General features: G+C 41.6%; 1 protein-coding gene across 3 annotated transcripts in view; it reads left to right on the top strand.

The window, feature by feature from the left end:
• The window catches only part of LOC145437257 (single-strand DNA endonuclease ASTE1-like), a 533,921-nt gene that overhangs the window by 393,326 nt on the left and 115,731 nt on the right, over positions 1-24,864 (top strand). The window lies entirely within an intron of this gene.

Here is a 24,864-nt window from a genome sequence, read left to right as displayed (position 1 = left end):
CGTGCGATTTGGTGTTGTCTACTGTTGCATAACTTGATAGTGTGGATATATCGGTAGCAAGTATAGAAACCCGTTTTACAATCTGCTCAATATCGATGTAGCAATACTCAGGTGCCGAATACATTGTTCGCTCTGGCCGAGACCGTTAAAACGTAAGCGGTAAGCTTATATTCCCTGGCAAGTCCTCGTCGAAATTGTTGGCAAAGCGACGGAAGATCTTGATTTTATGGGATAATATATCATTTGATTGCCTCATTTGATACATTTGGCGACGTTTTAAAACGTCAATATGTAGCCTAGTTCAGTACTGTGCCATTATGTGGCCCGAGTCGTCGCTAGGTATCGTGTACAGTACATATATTGTACAATACATTAATGTAGGAAATTACATAATTGAAGTGAAGGGTTGAAATTAGCAATATGACGTCACGTGACGTCATGGGGTTCACGTTCGCGTTCACACAGAACCTTTCAGAGGTTCACACCATCCCTACTCGCAACCCACACGCAGGGCTAACACCAGACTACGACTAAATCAAAGATAGCATAGAATGTGGCAACTTATATCGTCGGTAACGCCACTGTTTTAGCAGTTCTAAACTTTATTCAACCAAACAATCATCGTATTTTTGGGTTTTGCGGCTTGCTACTTTAAAAACCCTATGACCGCGTATTTTCTATATATATTGTTATGGTATTCAAGTGAAAAGAAAGAGCACTAGGTAACATTTTGGAATCAGTTGACTGGTCCGGCCTGCGAGCAACACCTGTTCGGTGTTCAGTATTGGCTATACACAGGGATATACAAATTTTATTACAACGGACCAGATAATTTTAACTATACGTGCACTCGTGCAGTCACGGGTTGCAAATTATTTCCAACTGAATTCACATAAAATGATTTGAGACCTGATAATTAGGTTCAACATTCCATTCTTGGTAACGACAGAGCAATCATAAATCAAATGATATCGGGTAGGCCCACATTATAATCTTTCGTAATGCAATGCACGCAAGGGGAGAAAAATAAATTTCGGTAAACAAATGGCCAGTTAAAAGCTAGCTTCAGCATAGAAATATATTTGACAATAGCAAGTGGTATAGCCATATACCGCGCGGTTACTCATAAAACCTCTTTACGTGGTATAGTTGAGACAGCTGCATTCCGCGCAAGGAGTAGCGAATGTTCGATATGGGTACTTCCCTAACTGGCAATCAGTCCTGTCGCATTACTCGCGTATAGTTGTCGACTGAAATCGAATATCGAATATCGATAAGATAAGACAAAATCCAAATCTACTGTACCTCACAGCTTATGGAATTCACAGAATTAGTGAGTGCCAACAATCGCAACAATTGCAAGTGCTGGGTACATCCGTTACAACCAGTGTGGTATGTACTAAGTAGCGATGAAGCAGCTTATGCACGGAAATCATAGAAACGCGTATAGGAATAAAGAAAAGCAACAATGGTATGAATACATCCTGCAATCACGCGGAGTTCATTTTCACTATGAACATGGATTGCATAATGATCTTAACTCGGTGGATGTACCAGGTATCGTTACCGCGGTATAGGATCAATTTTCTGAAGGAAAAGCAGACTGCGAGGTGATGAAATAGTATTGAAATGAGTGATTTAAAGTATAGCAAGTCGTACGGACACTGAAGAATTTCTTGCTAAACTCAAAAAATAGCAGTGTCACGAGTGACTCCTATTGTGACGTCACCATAATTGCCAATAATATTTAATTTACCTCTAATGGCCATAATACCGATATTTCTTTCAAAGTGTAACATCAACTCGATATTATCGGCGAACCGAATCGTTCGGGCTCAAGTCTACACTGTAAAAATCAAGATAATTGTAATGCAATGAAAATCTAATTTCGTACCTTGATGTCAATGTTAAGAGCGACGCAACAACTTATGGAGCTGATACTGTGATGCAATGCATCCATAGCCATAGCTTAAATCATTTTGGCGACACAATTCTGATACATACAGCGTCAGAAGATAACCATGACAACTTTACCGTGAGCGTTGAGCAGTGAGCACAGACGCAGAAGAGAGTAGCCCATCTTGCTAGCCAAACGAGACGACCGTCGCTATATGCGCAATCAAGCACGTGACCGAAGTCCTGCAAACAGCTTATTATTATCAGTTCGTTCTACGTTGGGCGTAACGCAATGGGAAATATACGTGCACTGTTTTCTGTGGATATTTGCAGGCAAGCAGACTGGTAGCCAGACTGGAACAACTATGAAATTATCCGAATTAGATTTGAATTAGAATTATAGCTACACATTTTTTCATATTAGATTAGATTCAGATTACCGACATTTCGCTCTAATTAGTGTGATTAGACAACAAGAATTTTGTCCAAGTCTGCTGGTTTTAGTACTGGTGGCATCCGAACTTGTTACTGCCACCGGTGGACAGTGTTGCAGAGCTGTCGGGCGTGCTGTCGTTTACTTCCTGTTTTCAGTTGGGCTGTCTCGCGTTGCGCAGCTTCTTCCCTCGTCCGATATGTTGTCGTAATCAGGCCTGGGCACAATGATTCGAGAACTCGAACCCGAATGGAGTATTAATTTTAAGAATTTGATTCGAGTAGTGAGACAGGATTCTTTCGACTACTGAAATTAGACGACCTTTGTCACCGATAGTTAATTTATCAGGGAGAATAATAGTTTCGGTATAATTTTTCACTGTGGAAGTCTTAAACATCGATTGGTCACATTGTAACAAACGTAGCAATCGTAGCATGTAGTGCGAAGCTACGCACATTCTCGTGTCGATGAGATATTATGTGAAGTCATGATCAAGCCGCAACAACTGTTATGGAGCGCAATTAAAGAGGTATGGTCGAACAAATACCAAATTACCTTTAATGTGATGTAGAACACGCATTATATTCATTGTGGTCACATAACATGAACAAGTACAGTACATGTTTGAGCTTTCCACATCATTCTTATTCTTATAGCGTAATATTCAGTGATGAGTGATAGCCCAACACTCGATTTGGAATCGAATCACTCAGGTAGGCCTATTCGATTTTGCCCAGACCTAGATGTGATATAGTTTGCGTTGTGAATACGCAATAGACACGTTTTGACCGCGAACGAAGGCCTCTACGGGACGAAGACGCGAGTGCAGTGGTTTCAGTGTTGTTTTATTGAAGTGTCAGTGGATATGGGCCGTGATATAACATTGACATATTTGAATCGATTGATGGAGGCATTAAAGGGGCATGGCACCTACTTTTATTTTTGCATGAGGTGGCGACGCCGTCGTGGGCATATCTAGTCGATATCGATGGGAGGCTCACTTTCAATAGCCTTGAACCCGTCACAGAGACTTAATGGTACATGGAACATTTCCGCATTTTCGATGTAATTAACGACATGGTCAATGTCATGTCAATTTTCAAGGCTATCCAAGACGTAGTGCAGCACGCGGGAGGATAATCAAACCTCAATTGTTTTTCTGCAAGTCACGCACGTTCAATTAGTTGCTACATACCAGTACAATGACCTCAGCGAGAGAGAAAGTTTTGTTTGTTTTGGGGGTATTCATGGTGTTTGTCAACTACTATGGTCATTTACACCAGGCCGATATTCTTATTATTTTCCGTAACTGCCGACTTATAGCACGGCCCACCTCTAGGCGCGGATGAGGTGGCGAGGGAGAGAGAAAGTTGTGAGTTGATATCATTTTGTGAATTGTACTTGTACTACCAGGCCTACTCAATTCTCTGATTTAGCGGGACAACAAAACGTTTCGCGACAAGCCTGTATTCTATCGGCAGCAACCTACCTAACAAACGGAAATGTGGACGGCTAGGATTAAAATGTGAATGTCACTTCGATCAGTCATTTCTCGCCGATAGTTACGAATACAATGTGGATTTAAGAACAGCATTTCAGGCGCCGCCATGTCGGCTTCTCTTTGATCAATCAACGCGCGATGCAATCCTTGATTGAGAGTTCAAGTGTAGAAATTAAACATGGAACGGCAACGACCGATTTTGCAGCTTCGTTCCGCTTCGCAGAGGCTGGAGAGCAGAATTGTTTTGCGTAAGCGACTGTAGGATTTCTGGCAATCCAATAGCTATCTTCCCGAGCACAGAAATTATTGAATATGGTCTTGATCGAAAGCCACTGTTGCACCGATTCCGAAAATATAAATTTAAATAATGATCAGGCACTGATCCACCTAGAATCCGTCCTCCAAGTCGAAATATCGGCATTGTTCGAACAATCGGAGAGTCGCAACGGGTCATTGTTATGGTCATCGTGTTGCGGTTACCCGATTGTTCTGAACAATGGCGATATTTCAGACTTGGAGGACAGATTCTAGGTGGATCAGTGCCTGATCATTATTGAAATTTATATTTTCGGAATCGGTGCAACAGTGGCTTTCGATCAAGACCATATTCAATAATTTCTGTGCTCGGGAAGATAGCTTTTGGATTGCCAGAAATCCTACAGTCGCTTACGCAAAACAATTCTGCTCTCCAGCCTCTGCGAAGCGGAACGAAGCTGCAAAATCGGTCGTTGCCGTTCCATGTTTAATTTCTATAGTTCAAGGCAGGGGCGGGCAACATATGGAGAGTTTTTTGGTCTTACATGATAATGCGGCACGCAGCCGGAGAAGATGGCCATGAAAGTCGAAATACAAGCAATTTTTTCTAAATCAATACTAGCCAGGCTTCAGGATTACCGGACCACGACCTAACATCGACCTCGCCCTCCGCCACATGCCATCTCATTTTGTCGCTCGCGTCTTATATTCTCTGCACTACTTTTGATTCAGTGTCCATGCCTCTTATTTACTTCGCCTAGGCTAAGGTGGGTGTCTGATCTTAATGGCTACTCCAAGTTGTTTCGACACTTTCCTATCTTTTCATTGTATCGCAGTCTTGTGATGCTTTGAAACGATGAAAATATTAATGAACCTGATGCTGGTGAAATTAAACTACCTGTTCTATTCGCGTCTACATACATTCACGAGCAAACATTTTCGACCATGAAAATGAACGGACAAAGCTGCGTTCCAATCCAACTGATTTGCCAAGGGTCTGAATCTGATCTGAATAAAGTTTGTCGCCATTCGCCACACGACATTTCAATCTCCCAGAAAATAGTTCAATCCAATCCAAATCCTAATCCGTTCTGATAAAAATGTCTAATCCAAATCCGACAAAATTTCACAAATTCTGTTTTTTCAAAACCTAATCCTAATCCATGCTCATCTCTGATAGGTATAGGGAAAACTTGTATAGGTGGACATAGGCGCCGACTTTTATTTTTGCATGGGGTGGCGGCAGGCGCGTAGGCAGGGAGGTGTCGGAACCCTCTCCGTTTGAAACGCAAAACCCCGTCCTTTCGAAATTACCAGTCTGATGCTAATATTCAGTTGCAATTCAACATGTCGTATTATCAGTGTTACGCGCGGCCGTGATCAATTAGCGAGATTCGTCTGTGCACGCGACGCGATCTCCCGCTGAGATCATTGCCAAATAAGGTTATTGATTGCCGAACGCTTGGCATTCGTTGCTGGAGTGAGCAGTAACATGGCGCAACAATTCTGGAACACGAAAGACAGACAAGAAGTATGATTACAAACGCGTGCGGCCAATCAGTTATTATTAGGGCTGGGCACAATGATTCGAGTACTCGAATCTGAATCGAGTATTAATTTCAATGATTCGAGTCGAGTAGTAAAAGACGATTTTTTCGAGTATTGAAATCATATGATCCTCGCCACTGAAAGTTAATTTATCAACGAGAATTATAGTTTCGATGCTAATTTTCACTGTTGAAGCATTGAAATCTTGGTTGACCGTATCGTAAAATACGAAACATACAGTACAAAGCAACGAACGTTGCTGGAACGTTACTTCGAAGTCATGATCATCCCAGAACATTGTCACCAAGTGCAACGAAATCGGTATGGTAGAAAAAAATACCAAAGTCTCTTTGATGTGATGGATAACAGGCATATGTTCTGTGTGGTTGCATAAAAGGTACATATTGGAACTTTGACATATTACATTCTGTTATGACGTCATAATGAGTGATACTCGAATACTCGACTCGACTCGAAGCATATTACGTGATTCAGAATCGAATCACTCAGGTACTCGATTTTGCCCAGCCCTAGTTATTATCCCTTGCCGCCAACACAACAGGTTTTTACTTGGTATTGAGTAGCTTGTATCGCGACAATTGGTTGCTGATCAAAACATCGATTTAGACCGCATTGCTGCAGTTCCCGATTTACGTTCGCAAATCATAATTGGATTAATATTATGGGCACTGGAGTAAATTTCAACTACCAGGCACACACAATAAAACACAGTTTATATTTTTAAATAAATATTATAAATATTTTAAACGCGGCTTGCGGCCATCATCGATGCAAATGTTGGATTTTAATTTGTAGAAGGTGAACGTATATTTGGTCGTCAAATCGGGATGGGAGATAGTGTTTCTCAGAACGCGTGATGAAATCTACGTTTCTAGCAATGAGGTCGAATTTTGACATTTTATAAGGATCGTTGGTTTTCTGAAATCAGTATCAGTACGCTGTGCGAAATACACAGTAGTGAAGAATTTTATCGGACTGTACAACCGGCCGGCGCGGTTGCGCTGATACAGAAATTGCAGACATTCCGCAAACCCGCAATAATTACAATTACAGAGTGCGCTAGTCACGCCTAAATACCCATATTCGGCAATGGCATAGAGCAGTGGTTCTCAACCTTTTTCACCTCGCGGACCAGTAAAATTTCAAAAAATATTTGGTGGACCGGTGGACCTTCAAAATTGAAGTCAGCCCAAATTGTAAAGTATACAACCATTTTTTTGCACGTATGGTACTAGAGAGTGAAATTTTGTGGGTTTTGTTACCTGATAGTATTCATGTGATTTTACGGTAGTTAATCTGCTGAGTCGAGATAAAATTATTTTGCCCAGATAAACGAACTAGCGCCGAGAGTCGATCACAGTCTTTCGGGACGATGAATACTGTGGAGTAACCGACTAAACGCCAAGTCGAATAATATTCTACTCTGCGACAATATCTAGAGCGTTTCGGAGTCGGACCACGTCAGTGTTAGGACGACTAAAGTCATCACTCGACTCGATTCAACTTTTTCAGATCACTTGACTCGACTCTAGTCACCCAGGAAAATGACTTGACTTGACTCGGCGTTTCAAAAATGTGGATTTACTCGTGAATCGAAGCAAAATTTTCGAGTCAATTTCAACTCATAAAATAATCGGTGTCGACTAAATCGCTGTACCTGTACGGACAGTACATGCTATCGACGGTGTCCTGCCAATACCGAGAAAACCATTACCGAGAATGCCATCACCGAGAATGGACATTACCGAGAATGGACACCACAGAGAATGGGCACCACCGAGAATGGACATTACCGACTATGCAATGCAGGCATTTTATGTATATGGACAAGTCGTGCGTATGCGCATCACGGCGTTGCAACATTCGGTGTGCATTCTCAGGTATAAATTTCTCGGCAACGTCCGCCCCAGTGAGTTAGACTCTTGACATTGTCCATCCTCGGTAATGTCCATTCTCGGTAAGGGCATTATCGGTAATCTCAATCGGTATAGATAGAACCCATGTCGACACGCTAATATGATATATGAGCAACCAGTCATTCAACCATTGCGCAACCTGGATTCACCCAGTCTCCGTCGGCAAGTCACAAATAAATTGACTGCAAACGTAGTGATTCTTACGTTGTAGATTAGTAGTACTCTATCTGTAGCAGTGCCTTTCTGCTCAGCACTAAACTTAACGAATATCTTGCATAATTTAAATCGGACTGATATATCAGTTTATACATTTATAATACTTGTCACGATTGGTACAGGCTTCAATTCTATCGTATGGATATATGAGTGGATTGTGTGTTGGATCATATCAATTTGTTGCAACTTCTGAGATTTCATATTCTGTCATCTATTTTGCGGACAGTTACCGACGTGACCTAGTAGTTCTACATATATGTGAGCCATACAATGCCCCGTGGAATGTACAATCAACTCGACAGTCGTTAATCTATTGATAATTCACAGTAAATCAATCTGTACTTCAATCATCTCGCAAAATCAAATGGCTTGAATGATGCCCCGAAATTCCAAAATGGGGCATGACTTAGTGACTTGACTCGTGACTTGACTGGGCTTGACTCGTCTCCAGAGTAAGAATGTGCAATGTCTCGATTTGACTTGTGGTTACACTGATTACTGATACCTCTTAGCTGCGCGCGTGCGGAATTGCGCAGTGCTGACATGGTCTCTGTGCACAAATCTGCGCACAAGAAAGCCGAAGTGATGACATTTTTTATGTGGGAACATTGCTTGTGACTAGAACAGAAGGTAATTACTTGGTCCCAACACTGGACCGAGAACCTTGACGTGCTATCTTGATCATTTCCCACAATCGCCGCACGAAAACACCTGGCAACAGCGAATCGGGGTTATCCACAAAATGAATGAATCGAAAACGAATGATCGTACAATCTGCGAGGTTTAGCCAGTCAGCTTTTAGTTGTCGTTCGCATGTCGTCAAAGGAGACGGCTTGAACTTCAAGATGAATCGAACAGTTTCCAGGCAGACAGACAGACAGACAGACATTTTAATGCTTCGTCAAACATAAAAAGTTGACTGGAGGTGACGATATGGCCTATAAAGGCCTTGTTACTCGTCATCTCCATGGCAGTGAAATAATCAAGTGCACTCATCCCAATAAATATAACAGTGGACAGTCTGCAACATGAAAGAAAATAATAATCACAAATAGAAGACAATAATAAACACAAATATATAACAAAGACAGTAGCCATGGCAAACATACTAGGTAAAGCAATATGAAGTCAATAAATAGATGTATAATTTATAAATCAACGGGTACTAGGTAGTAGATACTCTCATTTCTGATTATAATTTGAAAAAAGGTAATCCTGGTATTGGGTTTTAAATTCATGCTGAGGTAGCTCTTTGATACTGTCGGGCACGTCATTCCAAATATTTGGGCCCATATAATCAATGGACTGTTGGGTCAGTCTGGAGTTCATACGGTGAACATAAAGATGACCAGATTCCGATGATCTAGTAGAATACCCATGCACAGTGGAAGATTGCTCAAACAAGCTATTAAAGTAAGGGGAGATATTACCATTTGTGAATTTATGCATCAGGTTGGCTATTTCATAATTATACAAATCGGGTAGCTTAAGTATCCTGAGAGCTAAATAACCAGGAGTAGCAGATGACCTAGAATCTATGCCACATATATTTCTTATGGCTCGATTTTGGATGACACAGATTCTGTTTAAATCCGTCTGATTGGCCTTCCCCCATACACATAATCCATAAAGCAGATGAGGGTGAAATAATGAGAAATATATGGTTCTCAAGGTCTGTCTAGGGAGAGAATGTCTCAGTCTCGCTAGAATTCCGGCCGTAGCAGATAGCTTTTTACATAGATTGAAAATGTGGGTCTTCCATTTAAGATTGGAGTCAATGATAATTCCCAGATATCTTGTATGGGTTGAGGGTGCAATAATGACATCAGATACCCTTAGTGAAAAAGTTGAGGTAGCTTTACAATTGAAGACCAGCACCTGAGTCTTAATTGGATTAATGGTTAGTCGGTTGGTTTTCATCCAAGCAGTCATCTTGCAAATCTCGGAATTAGCTTTGGTTTGTAGAGAGGTCAAGTCTGTAGCAGATATAAGTACACAAGTATCATCAGCAAATAGGACCGAGGTCTCCGAGATACATGCAGCAACATCATTGATATAAAGACTGAATAATAGGGGTCCTAAAACGGAGCCCTGTGGTACACCACACAATATGTCACCCTTTTCAGAAGGTAGGTGATCCTTACTGTAAACGTATTGACATCGATTGGTAAGATAGCTTGTAATCAAATCCAAGGCTACACCTCTGATTCCATAACACGAGAGTTTACTTATAAGTATTGAATGATTGACAGTGTCGAAAGCTTTTTTATATCAAGAAAAACAACACATGAAATCATACCAGAGTTGTGTCTCTGATAAATTTTGGAAGTAAGGGCAAGAATTGCTTGATTTGTGTCAAGATTTTGTCGGAAGCCAAACTGGTTGTCTAGTATGACAGAGTGAGCATCGAGGAAGCTGGTAAGTCGTCGATGTAGTAGCTTTTCAAAAATTGTTGACAAGGATGGTAGGATAGATATGGGGCGGTAGTTGTTGACATTGTTTTTATCACCTGACTTGAAAATAGTGACAACCTTGGCAACCTTCAATGCATCTGGAAATATCCCTAATGAAATAGAACTGTTGAAAAATTGGACCAGGTGTCTAGAGACCAAAGGAAAAATCAATTTTAGTAGTTTAATAGGAATTCGATCATATCCTTCTGCTTTGTCATTCTTGAGTGAGTACGTTAAGATAATCATTTCCTCTTCTGTGGTCGGAGAGAGAAGTATCGAGTTGGGAACACTGCGAATAGCTGCTGTAGGTGAATCATTGCTTGGCGGCACTTTGGATGCTAGGTTATTACCGATAGAATAGAAATGTTTATTGAATAAGGAGGCTATGTCGTGAGAATTAGAAGTCGGTACTCCCTGCTGATTTGTAATGGTCGTTGGCAGTGTACCTTTAGCCGAAGGACGATTTATTATGCTATTGATAGTTTTCCAGGTTTGCTTAGGATTGGTTTTATTTCTGTGAAACAGAAACAGCTGATAATAATACGTCCGTTTTGCTTTAGCTTTGATCCTGGAAAGTGCTTTGGCATACTCTTGGTATTCAATTTTGGATTCGTCTGAGCCTAGTGATATCCATTTTCTATGAAGACAATTTCGTTTTTTAATGGCCCTAACAATACTGGCAGTTATCCAAGGTTTCAACAGCAATTTTCTTTTTTTTCTACTCAGTTTTTGTAGAGGCATATGTCGATCGATTAGTATCTTCACTACTGACAAGAAATGTTCGAATGACTGATTGAAGTTGCCATGGCAAAGAGTGGGAAGTTCATTGGATGAGAAGAATTCCTCTACATCATCTGTCAGAAGTTCACATGCTTCAGAATGCATAACTGCGCCGGTATATCGGTTGCATATTATCTTTTTGACGTTTTTTCGACAACTTAACCTGAGCTAGAACAGGGTAGTGATCAGTCATAACATAGTCTAACACCATAGGTCTTATATTGATAATGGAAAGATTGGTGTATAGTATATGTGATCAATAATGATGGAAGAGGTAGCTGTGACTCTAGTGGGTTTTGAAATAACGGATGCAACTCCTTTAGATCGTAGCATAAGGAGATAGTCCTGGCCTAATGTTACCTCACGAAGTTCTGAATATGTTGATATTGATGTTTTATTTATCTCATTAATTGACAACACTTCAACATTTTGCACATTGAAATTAAGGTATAAGATTGTAAAATACCTGGCGGACCGGCAGAAACGTCGTCGCGGACCGGCGGTTGAGAACCACTGGCATAGAGCACGATTTGTTTAGACGCGGGAATAAGTTTTAATCAAAAAGATACGTAAACACACACAATATTACACTCAGAGATTGTTACTGTTTGGCGAAAGTGTTTCTTCGGACGGCAGCAGGCCTGCATACGGACGCGCTAAATCAAATCACCGACGATAGTGCACATGAGATATCGACGACCCATCCCAGTCAACAAAAGTGTGTATAGGCCTATTCAATGCCGAATCAGGCGAAGACAGTGCAGGAGAGAAGTGAACGCAACCGTTTTGACATTACAGTGAGGCGGCACCTTTGATGTACAAAAACTGACCGCTCTCGAATTCAAAAGATCGATTGTTCTCCTTTCCATCGGTCGACCGGGCAGATTGGTGTCAGTGTTATTAACCAATCAAATTGCGCATGATTATCACGCGGCTTTACCGTGACGTCTCTTCTGCCAAGCTTTGCCAGGCTCGTGAGCACTTCAGCGTGGAGTCATTGTGATGTCATATGTCATCGGATGTTGTTTACCGTTGCACACTTGAAGTTTGAATTATCGTCCGTACGCGTACTGTCGAATTGTATTTCCGAGATTATAGTAAGGGCATTTTATGAAATATTTCACAAATCTGTGAACTATATTGTTACCAAACAATTTCTTCACCAATATGTCTTTCAAGGTCTCTTATAACATGTGTTAAAATGTTGAAGTTCAACTCTTGTGGGAAACCCAGAAAAAAGGGCTGTTAAATTTGACAAATTTGAAAAAATAAAATAAATTAAAAAAATTAATTTTTTTTTTATCGGCTATAAGTAACTAAAGATGGGTTTAATAATGGTTTTTCATGATTCTCAATTGATTGTTAAAATTACCATTTTACTACAGACTGTTTTGTGGAAATATATGTAAAAGTAATGGCATTGATGGCACAGTTATACCGTCATGAGTACACCATTCAGTAATTCGATACCGAACGATTCAACAAATTCTGTATACTGTAATACTCGGTAAAACACACATAAATAGGCTTAAAACCAATACAGTAATTCCTCAAATACAGTACTAAGCACTGGAGAAAGGGGTAAAACTGTATTTCTGTATCAATCCGTTTTGTAAGATAGACGCAATTGTACTGAAGTAAAAAAACGACTATGAACCCAGCACGGCTATGTGTGAGTTCATTGTCGATTGTCACTGAATTCTGATTCACCATAATTTCCGATCCTTAGCTCATAGATCAGCCTCTCATCTATCCAGGTAACACACTATAAGCAGCGGTTTGGGTCATTAAAGCCTACGATCTTGAGTTTCAACATTCCAACTGGAATGGCTGGATGACAAGAATCAATGCTAATGATGCATAACAGCGGACACAGATCGAGTTCATTCCAGTTATTGAAGGAGATCCTGATGACCTCACAACCTTCTCCACCACTCTTAAAGATTGCACACAGCATTCTATGGCCGCTATATAGTGACCGTCGGTCTTCCGATTCTGCTGAAGGCTATCTATATAATGAAGCAGACATATTTGCCAGTCATTCCAAGGTTGGGTTGTTTTCACCTATTGAAATCATATCTTGGATCAATTCGTAACAACATGGAATATTCTGGGGTACTAGATGTGATCCAGTTGATCTATGCTGGAAGCACAGCAACCAGCCACATCATGGATGGTGTTTTAACAAGGCAATCCGTGCTCACCTCCTCATCGATGCAGCTATCTATCAACATACCATGGAAATTGCCTTAACTGAGGATAAGCGTGGTGACATAAAGTCATTCATGGAAAAGGTGACTGATGGAGAAATGGAAGCCAGACCCTGTGACCCAGTAGTGCGAGTATTTGAGCGAAGGTTTGAAGAAACGTTCAATCGATTCGTAAAACGAGTAAGAACACCTGCACTCTGGGTGGATACCACTACATGGTAGATATGCCCAAGGTCTTTATCAGAACCGCGTGACTCGCACACCACAATGGGAATCGGTCCTGCATTGTTACCAAGATGCTTCACACCTTCAGGCCATCATCAGTGGTTCTCAAGCTGTTTTCAACACGCCCTTAGATGATAGTAAAAATCCCCCCTCTTATCGTCCTAACGAAAAATATTAAAACGAGCAACCAGAATATTTGCAAAACCAATGCATTGTTTGGTGGCACGAGAGGTATTGTGGCTGTTGAGACACTTCTCAAATATGGAGTTCCAGTTAAATACTTTAAATAATTTTTAAACATAACCATGTGCAATGATAACATGTAGCACATAGATATTTTAGCCATTTTGGTGCGTAACCTCTTCTATTACCCCACTTGAGCGTAGCTCGAACAGACCTGACCACAACCTAAATCAAAAATCAATTGCAGCTTCACGTATTTACCAGTTAAATTTCATTCAGGGACATTTTCTTATTAGTGCAAGGTTCGGTATCACTCAAAATCTAGTATCAGTGCATGGATGGTACGGCGGAATAATGACATTTCAAATCAAAATATAGGCCCAATTACGATTATTGCCATTATTGAGACTTGGAAGTTTCAGCACAAATTTAACTCTTTCCGATTTCAAGAAAATCATTTCTCTCAGGCGGCTTCGCGCCTCCCCTCAGATGCTTCCACGACCCCCCACCCCAGTTTGAGAACCACTGCATTAGAACGTCTGCCGCCCACTGGAACCACGTTGGCGAACCGAGCAGAGGAAGAATGAGCAACAGCTTTTTTTGTCACAGATGTTGGGTGCTCACTCTCAGTCAGATGTCAACCGGTCAATGGAGGAGGACGCCAGTAGACTTGTGCCCGTTGACAGAGACCTTACCAAGACACAGATGAAGCGAGATGCAGGGGCCATTTAACTTGTCCTAAAATGGTTTGAGGAAATGAAGCCGTTCGTCAACGATAGATAAAAGAGCTTGCTAGTGTATTTTTCAACTGGATTCAAAAGTAGGCCTACGGGTGATGACGTAGTTGAAATGCTGAGGAAGCAGCTGAAGTTAGGATGGCCGTTGGCCATGCAGATCAATTTCGATGGAACGTCAGTGACGTTGACCGTGGTTGTCATGTCAAAGGTGAAAGCCCTGTCATCGCAAAGTAAATGTCCTAAGGTTTACTAGTAGAACATTCATATTGACTCATTGAAGTTGTTCATTTGCACCCAGCGGGATATGGCTGTTGCGACAAGGTTGCAGTATGAGTTCACTCCTTTCCCGCTGTCCCTGTTCAGCAACAAAGATCAGAAGATGAACAAGGCTACCACGGCCAAATTTTCAATACAACCTTGTAGGCCTTAAACTGACCCACTTGACTTGACTAGCCAACCAAGCTGTACCCTCATAATTGATGGTGGATGACTTCTGTACATGGTGAAGTGGGAACAACGTCAAACATGACAGGGAATTGCCTACAATTACCCAAGCTACGTGCAGCATCTGGGCTTTGATGATTACAGCAGTTCGCCAAAAGATACAACATGTTCTCAAGGAAGACTGCTGCAGGAGTGATCAAACCAGAGACACCTCTAACAGAGGGTGCAGCTGGAAGGTGCACAACGTTCACTCCGCGAGTACGTGCAGACCCGAGATCGGATTCTTATACAGAACATGTCTCTGAACCCCAGCGATCACGGATGGACAATATAGACATGCAGGGATACGAGCAATGTTCCCTCTAAGCTGCGCACGTGCGCAAATGCGCAGTGCTGAAACGGTCTCTGCGCACAGAAAATCTAGGCTGCGCACAAAAAATCCGAAATGATGATTTTTTTTCAGTCGTTGCGCACTGTTGTCCAAGGGACCGCGCAGGCGCGCAGAAAATTTATAGGGAACATAGCCAGGGGAAAATAGTGCTATCGCTGAAGTCTGAAGGCGAGGCACAAGTGCTGCCCGCAAGGGTAGATATTGCGCTCCGTGAAGAAATGAGAATCTGCAATCACGTGCGCTTCGCGAACGAAATTTTCTTTTAGTATGGTCTCGTACGCGTGAGCGATACTGATTTTATTTCAATAGCGCAATCTTTCCTGGAAATGGCGAAATAACATGGTTTAACAAAGTTATAAATAACAATGGGCTAGCTCAAAGTTAATCTGCGAGAAACTAACGAATAGTATTTTCCGCGTGGCATGAACATTGCGTAAGATTTACTGTACAATTACATGCCGTGAATTTTCGAAGTCATCACCTCCATCAGGCGAATCTGATCACGTATGGTGAGATAGGATAATGGCAATATGCAAGCGATTCGTTTAACATGAAATGGTTGTCGGAGCATGTGAAAACGGAAGAAAAAATTGTAAAATTAGTTGAGAATTTTTCTTTTTCGAGCGAGAAAGGTCTGCAAAATATGTCTAGAAGCAAAATATGGAAAAGAATAGCATACATTTTCTTAGGAAAGCCACCGCACTCGAACTGAAGCCAAATCACCCTCAAAATATGCACCAAAGCACACGTGCGATATCCATGATGTCGAGGTTTATCGCCATTGCGTGTGAATGCTTCTTAACCCTTTGCGACACCACAGAGTCGCACGTGTGTTATGGTGCATATCCCAAAAATATTTAAACGCGGTGACTTTCTGAAAATAAATGCCCTCAATGGCTTAACTTCAAGTCGAGACCACATAATGTTTAGAGCGTAGTTCCCATTCTTCACTCATAATGTGATGATCTGGTGGCATGCAATAAAACTAAATGTAAATGCTCTACTTTGATTCTATCAATAAATCATGTGACTCGAATGGATACACACACGTCTGGGTTACCCCAAACCTCCCAATTGGGGGACCCGATCTCAAAGGGGAGCCAAAATTATTTCGTGAATAAACATGAATCATGGGGTATTTTTTGGAAATTTATGCAACTTTTTCAGAGAAGAAATGACAATTTGAAACCGTGTACGTCTTACGTTTGGACGATTTCAATATCTTCTGACACAGGAGATAGGAGGACACGAAATAGCATCATATACCGAAGTCATTATACCAACGGGTACGCCCGAAGATGTTTGATTATTATTTAGGGGTCCTACCTTTTCGAACACACTTCACTCGATCAGCTCTACCGGTAAATCTGATTACGTGAGCAGAGGGAGGGTAAATATTAATAGCAATATATATGCAATTCCCGATCATATTGACCGATTCAATCATGAATTATATAAAATTTTCGCGCTTCGCGCGTCAATGCCATACACCCACTAAAGGTACACCCAATTTAGATGGTAAGTGGCGGCAAAAAACGTAGGGGCCGAGGGGGGTCTGGGGAAGTTCGGTTTATCACCTTATGGGGGGCCTGGTTGCGCACTGTTGTTCATGGGCCTGCGCAGTAAGTTGACGTGTTTGCGCAGACTCGTGAAAAATTAGAGGGAACATTGGATACGAGCCAGTTCCAATGAGCCAGTTCCAATACTGGAATCGTTGGCTCCTGATGAGCTATCGCAGTTTACAAGATGTAGTTGTCATAAAAATTGCAGCGACCGGATATAGCCTACAGCAGCAAGAAGAATGAGGAGACATGCATTTCGGCCTGTGGACTATGTAAAGGCCTTATAACGAAAAAATTGCAGTCACGATAATGTTGAGTCCGATGAAGGCATAGGCAATGCCTGTTGAAATGTCTGATATTGTGCATGAGAAATAGGCTACCTCTTCAGTGAACACTGAACATAACTATGCGAAATATAGGCTATTTTGCGCATAAATATAAAAGTGGGTGTGGCGTTTTCCACTAAGCAGAGCTTGTAGTGCAATATAAGTGTTAACAATCAATTGAGAATCATGGAAAACCAGTATTTAACCCGTCCTAAGCTACTTACAGGCGATAAAGATTTTTTATATTTTATTTATTTTATTTTTTAATTCGTAAAATTTAACAACTTTTTTTGGGGGTTTCCCACAAGAGTTGAACTTCAACATTTTAACACATGTTATTACACACCTTAACAAACATATTGGTGAAGAAATTTATTGGTAACAATATAGTTCACAGATTTTCATAAGTTTCCCTTACTATTACAGTGATGGAAGGGAATATGAATGAAGTTCTTCGTTGAGATAAGTTGAGCAAGAGATAGTTCAGGTTATTATTGAAATTTCCTACATGCTTGCTTAGATGTGTATTGGTAGGCAAATGGTGTTTCGACTAGCAGATCAGTCATATTACACTGTAATTGCTTGCTTGCGTTAGGCTTGTAAAATAGGACTTGATATAAATACTGACTTTGACTTTTCCGTGGCCTGAAATGTCAGGTTGGTGGTATTGAATAGCGTGATACTTGTAAAGTGCTCTGAACGTAATACGTACTACCGGTCCTTTGATATTTTATTGCTAAACCGCGGAAGTGTGTCGTTGACCCTCGCCGAATCTTGACGTGTTATAGTTATGGCTTTGACATCATTTGTTAGTGCATTCATTAATGTAGGCTATGTATATTAACGAAACATGGGATTTGCTCAAACCATCTATTGTCTGTGTCTGCAATATCTGTGACTGAATTTACCATCGTTGATGTTCGTTACAACAGTTGGCATTTCAACTGTTCATCCAAATACTATGTCTTGTGATAATTTCTGATTAACATTTGTGATACTCATTTCAGTTAACCTACGAGTTGTTTTGTTGCTATAGTAAGCCTTTATTTTACAACTGGAGACTGAAGCCATGAAGTGATTGTGATATGCCCAAATATCCGTGGGTAGACGTCTGATGGTGAATTGAAAAGAATGCAGCGTTGGCGAAGGCAACAGTTTATAAAATATCGTGCTGTAAGCATTGGTTCAACCTGCAGCGACAATGTCCATGATCAGTTGATCACCCGTCTATCAATACTAATGATATCTGGCTGACAGTACATCACACGAATATGAGGCCAGTGGAATTACCGAGATATCAGAGACCAGGCTAAGCCTATACTTGGGATATATCATTCACAATTGGGTTCTGAATGAAGTTAGCGTGCCACACAGTGAGCTGGATGCTGATGGTAGCTCCGCGTTGCCTTGATCCTATTCTTCCCGCCAAGGCACAGACGTGTTTGATAAACCAGATATTGTCTGTATTTTGATTCAAGAGTAGGAATAGTTGTATCAAACTGGTCCAGGAAAGAAGGTCTCTCTGTATCTCGACTGTGTCGTTTTATGCATTTCATATGACCGTCTGTTTGTATTTGACCGGTATTTTGAATGTATGCTCGTGCTGGATTTTAATATAACTAACACGACAATGAAAACATATTGTGAAATTGTGATGTCTTTCAACATAAGGTTAATATATTTGCCAGAAAGCAACCATGATTCAGGTAGCGATAGGGTTACTAGCGGTTGTAAGCTGCAGTGGCGAGAGGGTTAATGAACGGCAACAAAAGGGTTAATGAGTCTGCGGCTGAAATGCGAAATTTTTTTCTATTGGAGCATCATTTTGACATCGAATGCGCGTAATACGCCGGGCGATCGCTTCCCATTTTGTTGACTGGGATTTCGCATACAAATGAATCTCGCTGATTTGCAGTACGCAGCGTCGATAATACGAATTGTGAATTGACATTTCAAAAGGACGGGATTTTTAGTTTGAAATGATAAACTCACTGGCTACGCACGTACCCAAATCCCTGCAATCTGCCCGGTCGACCGTTGGAAAGGAGAACAATCGATCTTTTGAATTCGAGAGCGATCAGTTTTTGTACATCAAAGGTGCCGCCTCACTGTAATGTCAAAACGGTTTCGTTCACTTCTCTCCTGAATTGTCTTCGCCTGGTTCGGCATTGAATATACAGTTATACACACTTTTGTTGACTGGGTAGTGTTTTAATGCCGATAACGCGCTGGTTAATATCAACCCAGGGCCTACGGCCTACGTAGGTCCCGATCAGCTAGTCGAGTTTGATCGTGAAATGGTGTTGACTGAATTATCAAGGTGGTATTGCAGCAAGAGCAATATGGGTGCATACCGCAACCTTATTAATGGTAATACAAATTCCGATGGTTTGAGCAGGGATATCTAGATATCTAGAGGAATATCTAGATATTCCTGGTTTGAGATTCGATCCGCGATATGGCTGCGCCCGATAGAGTCCGTCCAGCAATGAAGTTTATTGGAACATAGAAGGTTCTCACTCAAACTAATCGAATAAATTCAGAATTTTCGCCACAGAGAATCTCTTGTTGCATCAATATTTGACAACGTAATTCAACGCCATGTACTGCACAATGCGCAGTATTATTGACAAATCAAACACTGACTAGTGACATCGAGGGAATACGAACGTATAAAGCAGACAAGAATTAGTAGCCTACAGATGATAGCAAACGAGAATGCGCGCATCTAATCAGTAATTCCTCAGCTTGCGTACAGCACGATGAGGTTCCGAGTCTGACATCGCGACAATTGTTTGTTCATTATAACGCCGTTTGAGCTGCATTACTGCATTTCCAGATAAAAGTTAGCAAAGCCTTGTTAGAATAATGAATATGCGTACTTTGCGTAGGAATGACTTTCTCTTCGAAGGCATGCACAAACCCACTTTCCTATTTCGCGATCGCGCTCCAATTAAAAAGACTATCACGGAACTAACTCAAGAATTATTTTGTAAACGAATATGCGCGCAAATACAACTTAATTGAGAGAGTAGAACGTGGATTCGTTCGTCTGGTCAAGAGAGGAGATGGTGTTTCTTGGCGCAAGCGTGTCGAAATCGACGCCGTCAACGAGGTCGTTTCGATTGTATGATTATGATTATTATTAGTGATTACAAATCACGGATTGCGCTTTGTCGGGCGTTTTAAGCACTAGTTCGTCGTCGCCGAAGAAGCTGAGTATTGAATTATTTACGCGCGCATCGGTTAATGGTAAATGGTTGGCATTTACGCGGTATTACGGACTCGCTAATTGGCAGATTAGACGGCGGGCGTTCAAGCATTTTGCATGGGGTGGCCGCCACCCCGTAACTCGGCGCCTATGGGTGGATAAATACACGATTTAGGAATCCGACCCGCCAAGTACTTTATTTTCCTATATCTGGCCAGCCAACTGGAGAAGTTGCCCGCCCCTTGTTCAAGGCATTGTATAAGGCAGGTACACGAATTTGCGTGTGATATTAGTTGTCGGCATATTTTTGCACTTTATATTGTATACCAGGGGTCGGGACAGAGATATCTATATATCCCTGGGCTGGGGACATATGACTCGCGAGCCGTATTTGGCTATTTGAACGATATGATAAGGCTCATTGATAGATTTTGAATTTGGCACAATTCACTTCTTATTTACCAATCTTCCTGCAACTTTTAGGATAATCTTCGTCAATTTTTATAATAGAACAAATGCGGTAGGCCTACCTTCAAGTTATTTAGGGGTATATATCCGATAGATCTTACCATCGATTTCGATGCTTCGTTTGTATAATGTAAAAAAGTTGGTGTCGCTCCAGCAAGAGCAAGGTAGCGTAACGGTGGTGCGTTCGGCTACTTAATCGGTAGGGCGTATGTTCGATCCCCGGCCGGTTCACATCAATTACTCGAAAACTGGTATCCGCCGCTATCCTGCTAGGCGCTTGGCATCCACGGATAGCATGGAGAAGAAAATAGCGGGGGTGCTGACTAGATGACCGGTCGTATCGCATCTCCGTCGTCAAAAGCATCTCGATAGTGCAGACGAAATCGAATACCCCCGTTATCTCTCTCTCTCTCCAGCAATCAATGTTATCCGCGAATTCGTCGCACTCGACTTCACGCGCCATGAAATCTTGGATTCTTTTGGTTTTGGGGTATTCATGGTGTTTGTCGACTACTATGGTCATTTACACCAGGCCGATATTATTTGTATTTTCCGTAACTGCCGACTTATGGCACGGCCCACCTCTAGGCTTTTGTAAGACACCGCTGACGCGGATGAGGTGGCGAGAAATCTTGGATTGCACGGCACGTTGATTCAACCATAGTGTCCTACAATGGCGTGAACAAAAGCAAATCTCACGGCTCACTGCGATTGGTCTACGTCACACTTTCCATTTGGCGAAATGCAATTTGACGGTAATTTTTGACCGGTTGCCGAGCGCTAAATTTGATAAAATTGGAATCAATCGAAAGCTATACCGCGGTACAGATTGCGAAAATATAAATTTTATTCTGCTCGTGGTCCTGGAACTCCCCAAAATCAGACTCGGGTATTGCATTGTAACGGAGTTTGGTATTGTGAGACAACCATGCCGTCTGAAAGCAAGTGAGGAGCATCGCAAAACCGCAAGCGCATTGGTCATTGCTGCGCAAGCGATTGAGCACTCAAACTCTCGTACGCACTTGCTCCGAGCCGCGTCGTTTTATTCTAGACGGTATTGTTGCGTTACAATACCAAATTCTGTGTGCGACCTTTGAACAAATTTCAACAAATTTCAAGTCATAATCGGATATGGAATTGGATACAGACATAGTACGAAATTATTCATGTATTTGGATTTGGAGCTCCGGCTTTGGATTGGATTAAGACATATTAATTTTACATCCGTTCATCGCTGCTCTGAGGCACCGCGATCACTCGTGATCACGCGTCATCGCTTTCTAACCCATTGCGACGTTTCTGGTACGGATTTCCCCACTGCTGCACTTACTTCCGCCGTATTCCCACTTCTTTAGTAATTAGCCTACTTGCTAAATATGTGTGAGGCGTCCCTCACTTCGCTTCCACTTGATGCAGCAGCACATAGCCTACTATTTTGACGCATACTCAGATACTACCACTCAATCAGACATGGGGTGATTACTTCACGAATGTAATCGATTGCGATTACGATTATTTGTAAATCCCACGATTACGATTACGATTACTATTACAGCCAAATAGGAAGTAGCCGATTACGATTACGATTACTTTTAAAAAGTAATCACGATTACATTTGTTTTGCTTCTTATAGAACTAATTTCAGAAGAGATATTGGAAGACAATATAAATAAGGCTTGCGATGAAAAGGTCTAATGAGATAACAGTTTTCTTTATAAATCATACGTCATTTGCTTGTTACGTCATAATGTACCCATTGCCCACCTGTATGCTGGACTATTCGTCGCACCCAGCGATTGGCATTCTTGCCAGGTCCGTAACTGCCACACATCAGACTCCCCAATAGGACCAGGAGCAAGCTGTAAGGGGACTCAAAAGTATTTCGTAAATCAACATATCTCCAAGAGAGTTAATTAACTTGAAAATTGTCTTCGAGCTTCGGGATTTAATGTCTCTAAATAGCTTGATTTTGAAATGCATACCTCTCCCCCTCAAGAAAAAAAGCATGCATAATTTACAGGAATGGGTATTTCGGTGGCGGTCATTACCCCGCCACTACACACCAAAAGACGTATGCAATTTCGGCCAACATGCAACTCCACAAAGTGTGCTACCAAAGAATGATCTTGGCCAAAACGTTGGGTATGTGTCCATTATCAGTAGCCGCGCTCTGTGAACGTGACGAATAGTCCGGTCCTTCCAATCTGAGCCCCAACAATGCAAATGCCACCCGGGGCACTCACAGACGAATGAAGGCATGGCAATTTGTGTGTGTGTCTCATGAAAGTTTTTCTTTTAGTCTGCTACGTTTGGGCGACTACAGTCGCTTTTGATTATATAAAAGACGGGAGGTCACGAATTACCAACATAAAATAATGAAATTATAACCAGATACCAGATGCTATAATCATGAATTACTTGCTCCCAGATCTACCGGTAAATCAGAATGAATAGCAAGATAATGCAATCACCAATATTATTGACGAAATTCAGTCACCAACTTGAAAACTGACCACCCTATGGGGCCCCAATACCCAGGGTTGTAATGACTCGAGTCATGACCCGACTCGAGTCGCGATTTTTTGGTGACTAGACTTGACTCGAGTCATTTTTTGTATTAAATCGACTTGTACTCGAGTCATTTTGCATGAATCGAACCAAGTCATATGACTCGAGACTAGAACGGTCAAGACAGACATTCCATGTAACTTGGAAGAATAGTAAAGTTACCACATTATTTGTATTTCGTCCATCAGTCCTGATACTTGGAAATGGGGCCGTAAACTGTGAAAACTGATGAAAATTGATATATTATGAATACGAGCCATTCTATTCTATATCACTCGAGCAGAGTTGAAAAAGTGGGTTGAACCGGATTGATCAGAAAATTGATCTGTGGACGTAACGACTTTGACTCGTACTCGAGTCAAAAAATATGACTCGGACTCGACCCTATCTAGCTGACTTGGACTCGGACTTGACTCGGGGGTGAATTGAAAATGAATCGACTTGACTCGAGTCAAAACTATAAAAGTGAGATTGACTTGTGAGTCGGAACATAGTAACTAGGTTACAACCTTACCAATACCAACGTTTGGAGCGGGGGGCGAATTGCTATTTTGGTCCTAATTGTACCTACGCACGCTAACATGGTGTATAAGTGGATGGCTATGGCGACAGGTATAAATGTCGAGTGAAGAATTGTGAAATAACGATTGGCGCCCGTTTCAAGTAGTCGTTTGAGAATAAGATAAAGTGAACTTAAAATTGTACCTTCCAGTTAATACAGATACTGCGCAAGCTGCCGTTATGCCGTTACGAGAAACGGCAAAGAACGGCTCGGTTATGATATATATACGCAGCTGTTGATTTAAACCAGTGGTTCTTAACCTTTTTTCGTCCAGCGCCCCCTTTCAAAAATTATTGTGCTCCAGCGCCCCCCTCAACTTCATATTGTTAGGAATGTAATAAAGACAATGAGTAAGAGGGAGGGCCGTAACAGCACTTCGTCAACCCCCCTAAAAACGATTGCCTTGCGCACCCATAGCGTGATAAACCGAACTTCTGAGGGCTTCGCCCCCACGAACCCCATATCGTGATTTTGGTGGTCAGCAAAGTTTGTGTGGCCTGGTCGCCCTAGGTACCAAAATTTGCTATAATGCATGGTAATTGCATATTTTCCATAATGCATGGTAATTACATTTATAAGTCGCTATAAACTTTTTATCCTCTCAGCCCACGTAATCAGATTAACCAGTAACACTGAGTGAGCTGTTGTATAGGAAAATAAGGGGCACGTAATTAATAATTAAACATATTCGGGCGTTCCCGCAGGTACAAATATTCGTTACCAGGGCCGTAACAGCACTTCGTCAGCCCCCCTCCCCAAACATAAAACGTTGGTCCTGGGCCCCCATCGGGTGATAAACCAAACTTCCGGGGGACTTCGCTCCCAGACCCCCATTAGGCTGTCCGCTATTTGCTGATAGCCTATTAGGTATCTACATTGGGTGTCCATTTACTGAGGGAGCTATTCTCGCGTAGTCGCGCGAAGTGCGAAAAATTTCACTAATTAATGATTGAATTGG

Source organism: Botryllus schlosseri, chromosome 4 (genome assembly GCF_051294905.1).
Source record: "Botryllus schlosseri isolate E-star chromosome 4, Bs_hap1, whole genome shotgun sequence".
NCBI classification, from domain to species: domain Eukaryota; kingdom Metazoa; phylum Chordata; class Ascidiacea; order Stolidobranchia; family Styelidae; genus Botryllus; species Botryllus schlosseri.
This window is presented reverse-complemented; position numbering and strand designations above follow the sequence as displayed.